We start from the raw sequence: 14,745 nt of genomic DNA, 5'->3' as shown, positions 1-14,745 counted from the left end.
GCACCTCGACACTAATTCGAGGGGCGGATTCGTGCCGGGGAACGACACGCCTTCCCGCCCGGAAAACAGTGCGCTAGACCGCACGGCTAACCCGGCGGGCATCAGATAGTGTACACGACTGTAGCGAAAGAAATCAATGACTGTTAGGAACAGCAACCAGTCTGTGTATTACAGTTACTCGAAGTAACCATGTGAAGTCACGAGGGCCGAGTCGCCTGAGAAGAGACAAGTTGATTTTTCTTGGCTTCCAATGCGCTTCCGGTGTGTGTGTGTGTGTGTGTGTGTGTGTGTGTGTGTGTGTGTGTGTGTGTATGTGTATGTGTGTGTGTGTGTGTGTGGTGGCCACTAACCTCGCGACGTGTGTGCGGCGAGGTGATAAGGGAAGCAGAGGCCCCGCTGTTTGCCCGGAGGTTGTCCTCTCTCCACACGACCTTACGGGAGAAAGCTCTCGCAGGTGGAAGCCAGCCCCTCAATAAAGGAATTTATGGAGGTGGGGCTAGTGCGGGCGGCGGAGTGCTCCGGAAGAGGCTACGTGGAGTCCAAGGCAAGACAACGCCGCGAGGTTACGGGGCTTCACACTCGGAGAAACCGTGACGCCCGAGAGATGTGGGTCACGCGTTTCAGATACACCTGCGCTGTGAATCGGCGGCTACGTGTTGGGTGACCTTGTCACATCGTAAGTGAATGTAAAACACTAATTTTTCAGTTACAAGTCACTTTTTTTATAGCCCCTTCATCTTGTGACTACTCCATGTAACATTAATACGACCCGAAGTGTTCGAAAAATTATCAATAAAATCCGTTTTTCTGTTCTGTAGCATTTTGACTATGCCAAAGTCCAATTTGACGTTGTATTGTTATTCAGATAGTGAAGGGAGACGAAAATTTAAAAGGCATGGGTGACTGGAATTCGAGTGTAGGAAAAGGGAGAGAAGGAAACATAGTCGGTGAATATGGATTGGGGCTAAGAAATGAAAGAGGAAGCCCCCTGGTAGAATTTTGCACAGAGCGCAACATAATCACAGCTAACACTTGGTTTAAGAATCATGAAAGAAGGTTGTATACATGGAAGAACCCTGGAGATACTGACAGGTTTCAGCCGGCGGCGGTGGTCTAGCGGCCCTAGGCGCTCAGTCCGGAACCGCGCGACTGCTACGGTCGCAGGTTCGAATCCTGCCTCGGGCATAGATGTGTCTGATGTCCTTAGGTTAGTTAGGTTTAAGTAGTTCTAAGTTATAGCGGACTTATGACCACAGCAGTTGAGTCCCATAGTGCTCAGAGCCATTTGAACCATTTTTAAATTGTAAGACATTTCCAGGGGCAGACGTGGACTCTGACCACAATCTATTGGTTATGACCTGTAGATTAAAACTGAAGAAACTGCAAAAAGGTGGGAATTTAAGGAGATGGGACCTGGATAAACTGAAAGAACCAGAGGTTGTACAGAGTTTCAGGGAGAGCATAAGGGAGCAATTGACAGGAATGGGGGAAAGAAATACAGTAGAAGAAGAATGGGTAGCTTTGAGGGATGAAGTAGTGAAGGCAGCACAGGATCAAGTAGGAAAAAGACGAGGGCTAGTAGAAATCCTTGGGTAACAGAAGAAATATTGAATTTAATTGATGAAAGGAGAAAATATAAAAAATCCAGTAAATGAAGCAGGCAGAAAGGAATACAAACGTCTCAAAAATGAGATCGACAGGAAGTGCAAAATGGCTAAGCAGGGATGGCTAGAGGACAAATGTAAGGATGTAGAGGCTTATCTCACTAGGGGTAAGATAGATACTGCCTACAGGAAAATTAAAGAGACCTTTGGAGATAAGAGAACGACTTGTATGAATATCAAGAGCTCAGATGGAAACCCAGTTCTAAGCAAAGAAAGGAAAGCACAAAGGTGGAAGGAGTATATAGAGGGTCTATACAAGGGCGATGTGCTTGAGGACATTATTATGGAAATGGAAGAGGATGTAGATGAAGATGAAATGGGAGATAAGATACTGTGTGAAGAGTTTGACAGAGCACTGAAAGACCTGAGTCGAAACAAGGCCCCCGGAGTAGACAACATTCCATTAGAACTACTGACGGCCTTGGGAGAGCCAGTCCTGACAAAACTCTACCATCTGGTGAGCAAGATGTATGAAACAGGCGAAATACCCTCAGACTTCAAGAAGAATATAATAATTCCAATCCCAAAGAAAGCAGGTGTTGACAGATGTGAAAATTACCGAACTATCAGTGTAATAAGTCACAGCTGCAAAATACTAACGCGAATTCTTTACAGACGAATGGAAAAACTGGTAGAAGCCGACCTCGGGGAAGATCAGTTTGGATTCCGTAGAAACACTGGAACACGTGAGGCAATACTGACCTTACGACTTATCTTAGAAGAAAGATTAAGAAAAGGCAAACCTACGTTTCTAGCATTTGTAGAGTTAGAGAAAGCTTTTGACAATGTTGACTGGAATACTCTCTTTCAAATTCTAAAGGTGGCAGGGGTAAAATACAGGGAGCGAAAGGCTATTTACAATTTGTACAGAAACCAGATGGCAGTTATAAGAGTCGAGGGACATGAAAGGGAAGCAGTGGTTGGGAAGGGAGTAAGACAGGGTTGTAGCCTCTCCCCGACGTTGTTCAATCTGTATATTGAGCAAGCAGTAAAGGAAACAAAAGAAAAATTCGGAGTAGGTATTAAAATCCATGGAGAAGAAATAAAAACTTTGAGGTTCGCCGATGACATTGTATTTCTGTCAGAGACAGCAAAGGACTTGGAAGAGCAGTTGAATGGAATGGACAGTGTCTTGAAAGGAGGATATAAGATGAACATCAACAAAAGCAAAACGAGGATAATGGAATGTAGTCGAATTAAGTCGGGTGATGCTGAGGGAATTAGATTAGGAAATGAGACACTTAAAGTAGTAGAGGAGTTTTGCTATTTGGGGAGCAAAATAACTGATGATGGTCGAAGTAGAGAGGATATAAAATGTAGACTGGCAATGGCAAGGAAAGCGTTTCTGAAGAGAAATTTGTTAACATCGAGTATAGATTTAAGTGTCAGGAAGTCATTTCTGAAAGTACTTGTATGGAGTGTAGCAATGTATGGAAGTGAAACATGGACGATAAATAGTTTGGACAAGAAGAGAATAGAAGCATTCGAAATGTGGTGCTACAGAAGAACGCTGACGATTAGATGGGTAGATCACATAACTAATGAGGAAGTATTGAATAGGATTGGGGAGAAGAGAAGTTTGTGGCACAACTTGACCAGAAGACGGGATCGATTGGTAGGACATGTTCTGAGGCATCAAGGGATCACCAATTTAGTGGTGGTGGTGGTTGTTGGGATGTTTAAGGGGGACTAAACAGCTAAGGTCATCAGTCCCCCACCAATTTAGTATTGGAGGGCAGCGTGGAGGGTAAAAATCGTAGAGGGAGACCAAGAGATGAATACACTAAGCAGATTCAGAAGGATGTAGATTGTAGTAGGTACTGGGAGATGAAGAAGCTTGCACAGGATAGAGTAGCATGGAGAGCTGCATCAAACCGGTCTCAGGACTGAAGACCACAACAACAACAACATTGTTGCAGTTGCTGTGTAATCTTCAACACGATGTCGACACGCCAGTAATGCTCATACAGTGCGATTCAGCTGCCCCTAACGATGCTGCTTTATGCAATCCCCAGTGTTATATTTGGCTTTCAAAAACAACGCGCGGGATTTTCTTATTCTCTCACTCCGTATGCGCGAGCTATCAGTCCCACAGAAAACATGAACAGGACCACTTTGAAGGAAATTTAACGTAGCTAAATTTTGTACTGGGATACGTTTTCGCTAGAGGTCTTAGTTTCAGAGTTATTAAAGAAAAACGTATGAAAGTGACATTCAAACGCACCGCCATTCCCATGCTCAGCCCCCACTGGTCAGAATTTCTAGTATGTTGTTCGTGGCACTCTTTCCTACCACTGTACAAAAATTTGTGGCTGCACTAACTCTTTGTCTTCACTGACAGGCCTTATTAAGCCACCGACTTTTTCGAGTACTTACAAATTGTAAAATAGATGTTTGTGTGTATTTTACTTAATAATTCTGTGAATTTTAACAACAAAAACGGAACAACGACATCGTTATATTAGTCAGGCCTTCTGACTACGAAATAGTGTGCTTGTATCAGTTCTAGACGCTCAGTCTGGAACCGCGCGACCGCTACGATCTCAAGTTGGAATCCTGCCTCGGGCATCGATGTGTGTGATGTCCTTAGGTTAGTTAGGTATAAGTAGTTCTAAGTTCTAGGGGACTGATGACCTCAGATGTTAAGTCCGATACTGCTCAGAGCCATTTCAACCATTTTTTGAGCTTGTATGGGTTATGTTTGGATCGAACTGTGGACATAACTAGTTTTGGCGTAACATTTACGAAAGTCGTTTTTCTTCTATTACCCTCACGGGCACGTTTAAATTAATAACGTTAACCAGATAACCGAATATGCTGGTGGCGTAATAGCGCAATCAATAGAGACCATAAAAGGTCGAATATCGAAAATAGTTCGTGTATTCGGAAATATTTACACAGTTGTGGTAGTGTGTACCACGAACAACATACTAGAAATCCTGACGGGTGAGAGATGAATGTAAGTATGGAACACTGGCCTCCAGCGAAAACATTTCGCTGATCCGTTGTTCTGCAAGACCAATAGTTTGCGCGTAGCGAGCGAGAGAATATGAAAATCTCGCTGGTCGTTTCTCAAGACCCGATGTAACATTGCGGGCTGCGTAAAACGATATCGGTAGGAATAGCAGAATTGCCTTATATGTTGGAGTTACAGTGTATTCTTGATTGCAGTTTGCCACATTGCTGTGCAATATATAAAAAATATCAGGAGTTACCTAAATTTCGTCTTTGCGACTGCTAAAAAAATGTTATATTTTTACCATACACGTTTCGTTTTTATTCATTTAAAACATCGACAGTGGTGGCATTTTTGTTCGACATTCGCTTATATCGGGAAGTGTCGTCTGCTTACGCTATTTTCAGGGTTTCTCTTTTCCTTGCTAACTTTTTTCCATGTGGGATGCAAATGCAAGACAGCAGCACTAACTCCCGCTGTACGTCCTTCGTGCGTTTCGCGGTCATGGTGTAGCTACTTGCGACCACACTGACCTACAGTGGTGGCATTTTTGTTCGACATTCGCTTATATCGGGAAGTGTCGTCTGCTTACGCTATTTTCAGGGTTTCTCTTTTCCTTGCTAACTCTTTTCCATGTGGGATGCAAATGCAAGACAGCAGCGCTAACTTCCGCTGTACCTCATTCGTGCGTTTCGCGGTCATGGTGTAGCTACTTGTGACCACACTGACCTAACATTCACCACAAATGTTACCGGGCAATTTTATCATACAAACGAATGCAACTGATCTTCGGGCAACATTGTCGGGGTATATTGTCGGCAGCTTTCATGGGGTGTGTGTAGATCTCTTTAGATAACAACTGGGACCAACATGGCTGAGTAAGGCTATGGTCCATCATGTACGTAGAAGGCTGCAGGAAATCCCTGTCTCACTGTGAACGCCAAAAGTAAGATTTTTTATTCGATTTGGAGCTCCTATGGACCACGTAAATAAATGTTACTAGTTTAATTTTCGGTTTTTCCAATAATTACTCATTCGATTAGAGTGCTGTTGTTTCCAAACAGCTGATCACTTTGCTCCAGCTTTCATTATCTGTTTTATTTCGCGGTAGAAATCCACAACCTTCCTCCTAAATGAATTTCTGTTCAGAATTTCAAAATGTCTAGGGTACATCTTGCTGCAAAAATTTTTCTAATGATCTTTCTCTCTTCTTTTTTGAATTTTTCAAGATTGCGTTTCCTGTTAGGTGTCAGTATTTCGCTTGCGTAGAGGTATGTTGGCTTTATGACTGTTGTGGCGCTGAATTCTTGTCTCTATTATTATTATTATTATTATTATTATTACTCTCTCTAGTTTTATACAAACGGCAATATTACATTTCAGTAACGCAACTGTGAATGTCTTTTGCGACGACGCGTACTACGACAAAACTTCCTTCTTCTGAAGTCGCAGGAAGCAAGTAGTCTCGCCGAAGCCAACGCGATCCGTTAACGTGGTCTCTTCTTCCCCACCACCCATCTACTTCCCACACCCTTCTAGACTGCTGGTGAGCAAAGCAATTACCGGCTCCCCTGGCTTCTTCCTCCCCCCCCCCCCCCCCCACCTCCACTCACCCGGTCGCTATCACCAAATTAACGGCCGGACAGCAGCCAGCAGGTTATCCGGAGAAGCGATTAGCCGCTGCTAATTCGGCACCCTTGTTATCCTCGTCCCAGCCTTCCAGCTCCACCCGCCGCAGTCACCTGGAACGCAGCGATCACCCCGTAGCCAACGGCACGTTCAAGGACACGCCGGCCTTCTCCATCTCTCTGCATCTTCTCCATACTTCTCCAACACATGGAAAAGCCTTTTCTTTTTTTTTATGAAGTAACTCGGTGGTTTCTAATCTGGGTATAATAACCCCTTGAGTGTCGCGGGATGTAAAACGATATTCAATTAGGGGTATATATGAAAATAATTCACTTATAGCTTGGCCGACAGGGGTGTACCCAGAATCCGATTCTCCAAGGAGTTTCAGTTCGTTACTCTCTCTCTCTCTCTCTCTCTCTCTCTCTCTCTCTCTCTCTCTCTCTCTCCCTCCCTCTATCCCTCCCTCCCTCCCGCCCCCTCCCCCAACCCGAAAATTGTTAATGGATCGCAAATGCGTACTATAATTACTGGCCATTAAAATTGCTACACCACGAAGATGACGTGCTACAGACGCGAAATTTAACACGCAGGAAGAAGATGCTGTGATATGCAAATGATTAGCTTTTCAGAGCATTCACACAATGTTGGCGCCGGTGGCGACACCTACAACGCGCTGACGTGAGGAAAGTTACTAACCGATTTCTCATACACAAACAGCAGTTGACCGGCGTTGCCTGGTGAAACGTTGTTGTGATGCCTCGTGTAAGGAGGAGAAATGCGTACCATCACGTTTCCGACTTTGATAAAGGTCGGATTGTAGCCTATCGCGATTGCGGTTTATCGTATCGCTACATTGCTGCTCGCGTTGGTCGATATCCAATGACTGTTAGCAGAATATGGAATCGGTGGGTTCAGGAGGGTAATACGGAACGCCGTGCTGGGTCCAACTAGCAATCGAGATGACAGGCGTCTTATCCGCATCGCTCTAAAGGATCGTGCAGCCACGTCTCCTGACTCAACAGATGGGGACGTTTGCAAGACAACAAACCATCTGCACGAACAGTTCGACGACGTTTGCAGCAGCATGGACTAGCAGCTCGGAGATCATGGCTGCGGTTGCCCTTGGCGCTGCATCACAGACAGAAGCGCCTGCGATGGTGTACTGAACAACGATCCTTGGTACACGAATGGCAAAATGTCGTTTTTTCGGATGAATCCGGGTTCTGTTTACTACATCTTGATGGTCGCATCCCTGTTTGGCGTCATCGCGGTGAACGCACATTGGAAGCGTGTATTCGTCATCGCCATACTGGCATATCACCCGGCGTGATGGTATGGGGTGCCACTGGTTACAGGTCTCGGTCACCTCTTGTTCGCACTGACAGCACTTTGAACAGTGGACGTTACATTTAAGATGTGTTACGACCCGTGGCTCTACCCTTCATTCGATCCCTGCGAAACCCTACATTTCAGCAGCATAATGCATGACCGCATGTTGCAGGTCCTGTACGGGCCTTTCTGGATACAGAAAATGTTCGACTGCTGCCCTGGCCAGCAAATTCTCCAGATCTCTCACCAATTGAAAACGTCTGGTCAATGGTGGCAGAGCAACTGTCTCGTCACAATACGCCTGTCACTACTCTTGGTGAACTGTGGTATCGTGTTGAAGCTGCATGGGCAGCTGTACCTGTACACGCCATCCAAGCTCTGTTTCAGTTCTGACGACGAGGTGAAAGAAGAGGTTCATAACTTTGTGAACAGAATGGCGGCGAGCTTGTATGACATCGGCATACAAAAACTGCCACAACGTCTACAAAAATGCATCGACAGAAATGGTGATTATGTCGAAAAATAGCTAAATGTTCAAGCTGTAAACTGATGTAAACCATTGTAGAAATAAACAGGGCTATGTACTTATAAAAAAATAGGAGACCTTACTTTTGGGATTACCGTCGTATAGGGGCCCATAGCGGATCCTGTACCTGCTAGGTAACTGGAATACATGCTGAACCGAGGTGACAAATGTTAATCATTTTTGCAGAACATACTAATGTACGTATCATGTGAATATGAACGTCCTATCTCTAGTCGTTCACGATGTTCCGTTTTTTTTCTGAACATGAGTGTAGATCGCTTACCTTTGCAGTGCAGCTAGAAGTAAATGGAGTAGTATTTCTGTATCTCCCTTGGTAAAGGTACGTTTGAAAACGGAACTCAGCACTACTTCTTTTTCTTTACAACCGCCAATGTCGGTTCCCGTATCAATCTGGTCATTGCCTTTGGTGCAACTGAAACCTTGTGAAACGGCCAGAATTTATTTGGGTTTTGTGACAGATCTTTCTGCATGACTCTGCTACGGCACTCACTGAAGGTTTCACACATTGCCCTCTTGACAGCCAAATGCGTTTCATTCGGCATCTCTCTACCCGTAGCCCTACAATTTGTATTAACCTATTCCGCAGTAGTCACATGAGAGCATGCTCATGCTTCAAATCTTGCAAACTACACTTTGCCAATGTATAGACCGATACCGAGCGGGGTGGCGCAGTGGTTAGCACACTGGACTCGCATTCGAGAGGACGACGGTTCAATCCCGTGTCCGGCCATTCTGATTTAGGTTTTCTATGATTTCCTTAAATCGCTCAAGGCAAATGCCGGGATCGTTCCTATGAAGTGCACGGCCGACGTCCTTCCCCGTCCTTCCCTAATCCGATGAGACCGATGACCTCGCAGTTTGGTCTCTTCCCCAAAACAACCGAACCCCATAGACCGATAGCTACATGAACAACAAGATGGATTTCGTTAAGGAAGAGGGACCAAAAGTCAGATTCCCAACATACGATGGATTATGCAGAAGGCAAGGTAGTTCCTGGATGATCTGCATCTCTACTTCATTGATCAGCAAGTGCCTTTGACTGTATCGACCACAATAAACTACGGGAGTGGGAGTATCATATCAGCTCATTTGCCTCAAACGGAGTTTATACTACGACTATGAAGCCGCAATGAAATCCTGTATGAAGGAATTAATGATTTAAAATTCAGAAAGGAGTACGGCTGTTTGTAGGCCACGTTACGAGGAATGGCAGGATAGATGAAGGACAAACTGGAATTAGAACAGGTGGGATAAATACAAAGAACCTTAGACTTGCAGGTGATAGCATCCTGGTTTTAAAAGTCAAGAAGAGTTCAAGATCATCTTATTGAAGGTGAAAGAAGCGAGCGCGAAGACTGGACTAATGTCGAATGTCAAGTAAACGACTATTATGTCAGCTACACCTATGACTTCATGGCGTCTATGAGGAGAAACGATGGAGGTAGCTTGTTTTCGGCTATCTCGGCCCCCAGGTTTCTGCTGGTGGTGACTGCACCCAGGAAATCTAAGAGACGCTTCTTACTTTGTAGAAAGGCAATGTCCTACCTTGACAATGTTTTAAGGAGTCGAGAAATAACTTTAATGACAAAGATGTGTATAATAAGGGGTGTGCTTTTCCAATTTGTGATGTACGTATGTGAGGCCCGGATCACAAGGAAGGCAGAACGTCGTGGAAAAGATTCTTTTGAATTGGGGTGCTGGAGGAAACCTTTTACGAGCTCCATGGACTGCAAAGAGAACGAATGGGTCGATATTAGAACAAATAAATTGCTCATTGGAACGTCTGATACAGAAACAAAAACTGGCCTACTTTGGGAACACCGTGAGATGGATATGACGGTTATTACTGGAACAACCGGTGTTCGGTTATAAAGGTTTTTCCATCTCCCGTTTAACCTGACTCTTAAAACCGCTCATAGTAACTGAATTGTTAAACAATCGATTCTAGTTTTTTTTGCTATTATTTCTAACAATAAACGTAGACATCGGACAAAGGTAGAAGAATTCTAATACGTCTTCAGCCTTTAGCATTACATGTTTTAAGATAAACAGAATCAAAATATCAAATGATATCTTCCCTACTTTTTTCGAAAAGTAATGAAGGGCTGAATACTACAAAAAAAATCGCCAGTCTTCCACTACCGATCTCCTTTTCTAAATCTCTGCTCAAAAATATCTTTGTAATTTGGGATCATATCACTATTTGGGCATTACAAATATGCAGTGGTAAAAGGTGAAAACTTAGGTTGGAAAACTATTCCGTATTAAGTTGCCCATTTCCATGGGATAGAAGCAGACAGAACCATATTATGTAGATGCAGGCAGCAGATCGGCTACTATCTATTTTTATGTTAAACTATGAACCATGGACCTTGCCGTTGGTGGGGAGGCTTGCGTGCCTCAGCGATACAGATGGCCGTACCGTAGGTGCAACCACAACGAAGGGGTATCTGTTGAGAGGCCAGAAAAACGTGTGGTTCCTGAAGAGGGGCAGCAGCCTTTTCAGTAGTTGCAGGGGCAACAGGCAGGATGATTGACTGATCTGGCCTTGCAACATTAACCAAAACGGCCTTGCTGTGCTGGTACTGCGAACGGCTGTAAGCAAGAGGAAACTACGGCCGTAATTTTTCCCGAGGGCATGCAGCTTTACTGTATGGATAAATGATGATGGCGTCCTCTTGGGTAAAATATTCCGGAAGTAAAATAGTCCCCCATTCGGATCTCCGGGCGGGGACTACTCAAGAGGACGTCGTTAACAGGAAAAAGAAAACTGGCGTTCTACGGATCGGAGCGTGGAATGTCAGATCCCTTAACCGGGCAGGTAGGTTAGAAAATTTAAAAAGGGAAATGGATAGGTTAAAGTTAGATATAGTGGGAATTAGTGAAGTTCGGTGGCAGGAGGAACAAGACTTTTGGTCAGGTGAATACAGGGTTATAAACACAAAATCAAATAGGGGTAATACAGGAGTAGGTTTAATAATGAATAAAAAAAATAGGAGTGCGGGTAAGCTACTACAAACAGCATAGTGAACGCATTATTGTGGCCAAGATAGACACGAAGCCCATGCCTACTACAGTAGTACAAGTTTATATGCCAACTAGCTCTGCAGATGATGAAGAAATTGAAGAAATGTATGATGAGATAAAAGAAATTATTCAGGTAGTGAGAGGAGACGAAAATTTAATAGTCATAGGTGACTGGAATTCGAGAGTAGGAAAAGGGAGAGAAGGAAACATAGTAGGTGAATATGGATTGGGGCTAAGAAATGGAAGAGGAAGCCGCCTGGTAGAGTTTGGCACAGAGCATAACTTAATCAACTTGGTTCAAGAATCATGAAAGAAGGTTGTATACATGGAAGAAGCCTGGAGATACTAGAAGGTATCAGATAGATTATATAATGGTAAGACAGAGATTTAGGAACCAGGTTTTAAATTGTAAGACATTTCCAGGGGCAGATGTGGACTCTGACCACAATCTATTGGTTATGAACTGTAGATTAAAACTGAAGAAACCGCAGAAAGGTGGGAACTTAAGTAGATGGGACTTGGATAAACTGACTAAACCAGACGTTGTACAGAGTTTCAGGGAGAGCATAAGGGAACAATTGACAGGAATGGGGGAAAGGAGTACAGTAGAAGAAGAATGGGTAGCTCTGAGGGATGAAGTAGTGAAGGCAGCAGAGGGTCAAGTAGGTAAAAAGACGAGGGCTAGTAGAAATCCTTGGGTAACAGAAGAAATGTTTAACTAAATTGATGAAATGAGAAAATATAAAAATGCAGTAAATGAAGCAGGCAAATAGGAATACAGAAGTCTCAAAAACGAGATCGACAGAAAGTGCAAAATGGCTAAGCAGGAATGGCTAGAAGACAAATGTAAGGATGTAGAGGCTTATCTCACTAGGGGTACGATAGATACTGCCTACAGGAAAATTAAAGAGACTCTTGGAGAAAAGAGAACCACTTGCATGAATATCAAGAGCTCAGATGGAAACCCAGTTCTAAGCAAAGAAGGTAAAGCAGAAAGGTGGAAGGAGTATATAGAGGGTCTATAAAAGGGCGATGTACTTGAGGACAATACTATGGAAATGGAAGAGGATGTAGATGAAGATGAATTGGGAGATACGATACTGCGTGAAGAGTTTGACAGAGCACTGAAAGACCTGAGTCGAAACAAGGCCCCCGGAGTAGACAACATTCCATTAGTACTATTGACAGCTTTGGGAGAGCCAGTCCTGACAAAGCTCTACCATCTGGTGAGCCAAATGTATGAGACAGGCGAAATACCCTCAGACTTCAAGAAGAATATAATAATTCCAATCCCAAAGAAATCAGGTGTTGACAGATGTGAAAATTACCGAACTATCAGTGTAGTAAGTCACAGCTGCAAAATACTAACGCGAATTCTTTACAGACGAATGGAAAAACTGGTAGAACCCGACCTCGGGGAAGATCAGTTTGGATTCCGTAGAAATATTGGAACACGTGAGGCAATACTGACCTTACGACTTATCTTAGAAGAAAGATTAAGGAAAGGCAAACCTACGTTTCTAGCATTTGTAGACTTAGAGAAAGCTTTTGACAATGTTGACTGGAATACTCTCTTTCAAATTCTAAAGGTGGCAGGGGTAAAATACAGGGAGCGAAAGGCTATTTACAATTTGTACAGAAACCACATGGCAGTTATAAGAGTCGAGGGGCATGAAAGGGAAGCAGTGGTTGGGAAACGAGTGAGACAGGGTCTAGCCTATCCCCGATGTTATTCAATCTGTATATTGAGCAAGCAGTAAAGGAAACGTAAAAGAAAAATTCGGAGTAGGTATTAAAATCCATGGAGAAGAAATAAAAACTTTGAGGTTCGCCGATGACATTGTAATTCTATCAGAGACAGCAAAGGACTTGGAAGAGCAGTTGAACGGAATGGACAGTGAAAGGAGGATATAAGATGAACATCAACAAAAGCAAAACGAAGATAATGGAATGTAGTCGAATTAAGTCGGGTGATGCAGAGAGAATTAGATTAGGAAATGAGACACTTAAAGTAGTAAAGGAGTTTTGCTATTTGGGGAGCAAAATAACTGATGATGGTCGAAGTGGAGAAGATACAAACTGTAGACTGGCAATGGCAAGGAAAGCGTTTCTCAAGAAGAGAAATTTGTTAACATTGAGTATAGATTTAAGTGTCAGGAAGTCGTTTCTGAAAGTATTTGTATGGAGTGTAGCCATGTATGGAAGTGAAACATGGACGATAAATAGTTTGGACAAGAAGAGAATAGAAGCTTTCGAAATGTGGTGCTACAGAAGAATGCTGAAGATTAGATGGGTAGATCACATAACTAATGAGGAGGTATTGAATAGAATTGGGGAGAAGAGGAGTATTGGGCACAACTTGACTAGAAGAAGGGATCGGTTGGTAGGACATGTTCTGAGGCATCAAGGGATCACAAATTTAGCATTGGAGGGCAGCGTGGAGGGTAAAAATCGTAGAGGGAGACCAAGAGATGAATACACTAAGCACATTCAGAAGGATGTGGGTTGCAGTAAGTACTGGGAGATGAAGAAGCTTGCACAGTATAGAGTAGCATGGAGAGCTGCATCAAACCAGTCTCAGGACTGAAGACCACAACAACAACAACATGAATGGATTACGAAGGTTATAATTTTTTGTTGACGCCATTTCTTTCTTTCTTTCTTCTTTGCAATTTCATACAAATGACACACAAATACTAAGCTTTTGTGTAAAATTTGTACTTTTCTTTTCCTTTAACTATTTCAAACGAGAAATCGCCTTTTAGTGAAACATACATTTTTAATAGGAATTTGACTTTTTTAACTGCTGCTACGGTCGCAGGTTCGAATCCTGCCTCGGGCGTAACTGTGTGTGATGTCCTTAGGTTAGTTAGGTTTAAGTAGTTCTAAGTTCTAGGGGACTAATGACCACAGCAGTTGAGTCCCATAGTGCTCAGAGCCATTTGAACCATTTTTTGTTATAACCGAGATCATACACAGATCGTAAATATCGGTTGTTTAAAGCTTCCATCTCAGTGTCCGTTTGTCCCATCCCTACCCTGATGCTGCGAAACATCGAAGGAGAAGAGGGCGGCAAAGAATGAGGTAGATGAACAATGGCATCACGAAAGTTACGGATTCCAACCTGGAGACAGGGAGGAAGAGAGAGAGAGAGAGAGAGAGAGAGAGAGAGAGAGAGAGAGAGACAGTAGTAACCGTTACTTTACTGTTAATGTTAACCTTCTTTATAGCTTATGGATTATTTTTCGTCTCGGTTTCCTGTCAAACAGTCTCGACGAGCGGTGCGTAAGAAAACTCTCCGCGAACCAGGTACAGCGCCAACGCCGCAGAATAAAAGCAAGGGCACAACCAGGGGGAAAAGATGCCATATTGAAAGCGGGGGGCGGTGGAGTGGCCCGCTTCTGGTTGTGGCGGTGACGCGACGCCTCGCTGACGTAACGGCGGCGCGAATCAGATCTGCTGGCGGGAGGCGCTGACGCGAGAATTAAAACGCAGGCGTGTCGAGACCTCCGCTGTGGCCCAGGCGTCGGCAGGCGCGCACACAAGCAGCGTGCGTTGGCACAGCGAAAAAGAAAGGCTGTGGAGGGAAGGTA

Source organism: Schistocerca americana, chromosome 8 (assembly GCF_021461395.2).
Source record: "Schistocerca americana isolate TAMUIC-IGC-003095 chromosome 8, iqSchAmer2.1, whole genome shotgun sequence".
NCBI classification, from domain to species: Eukaryota; Metazoa; Arthropoda; class Insecta; order Orthoptera; family Acrididae; genus Schistocerca; species Schistocerca americana.
This window is presented reverse-complemented; position numbering follows the sequence as displayed.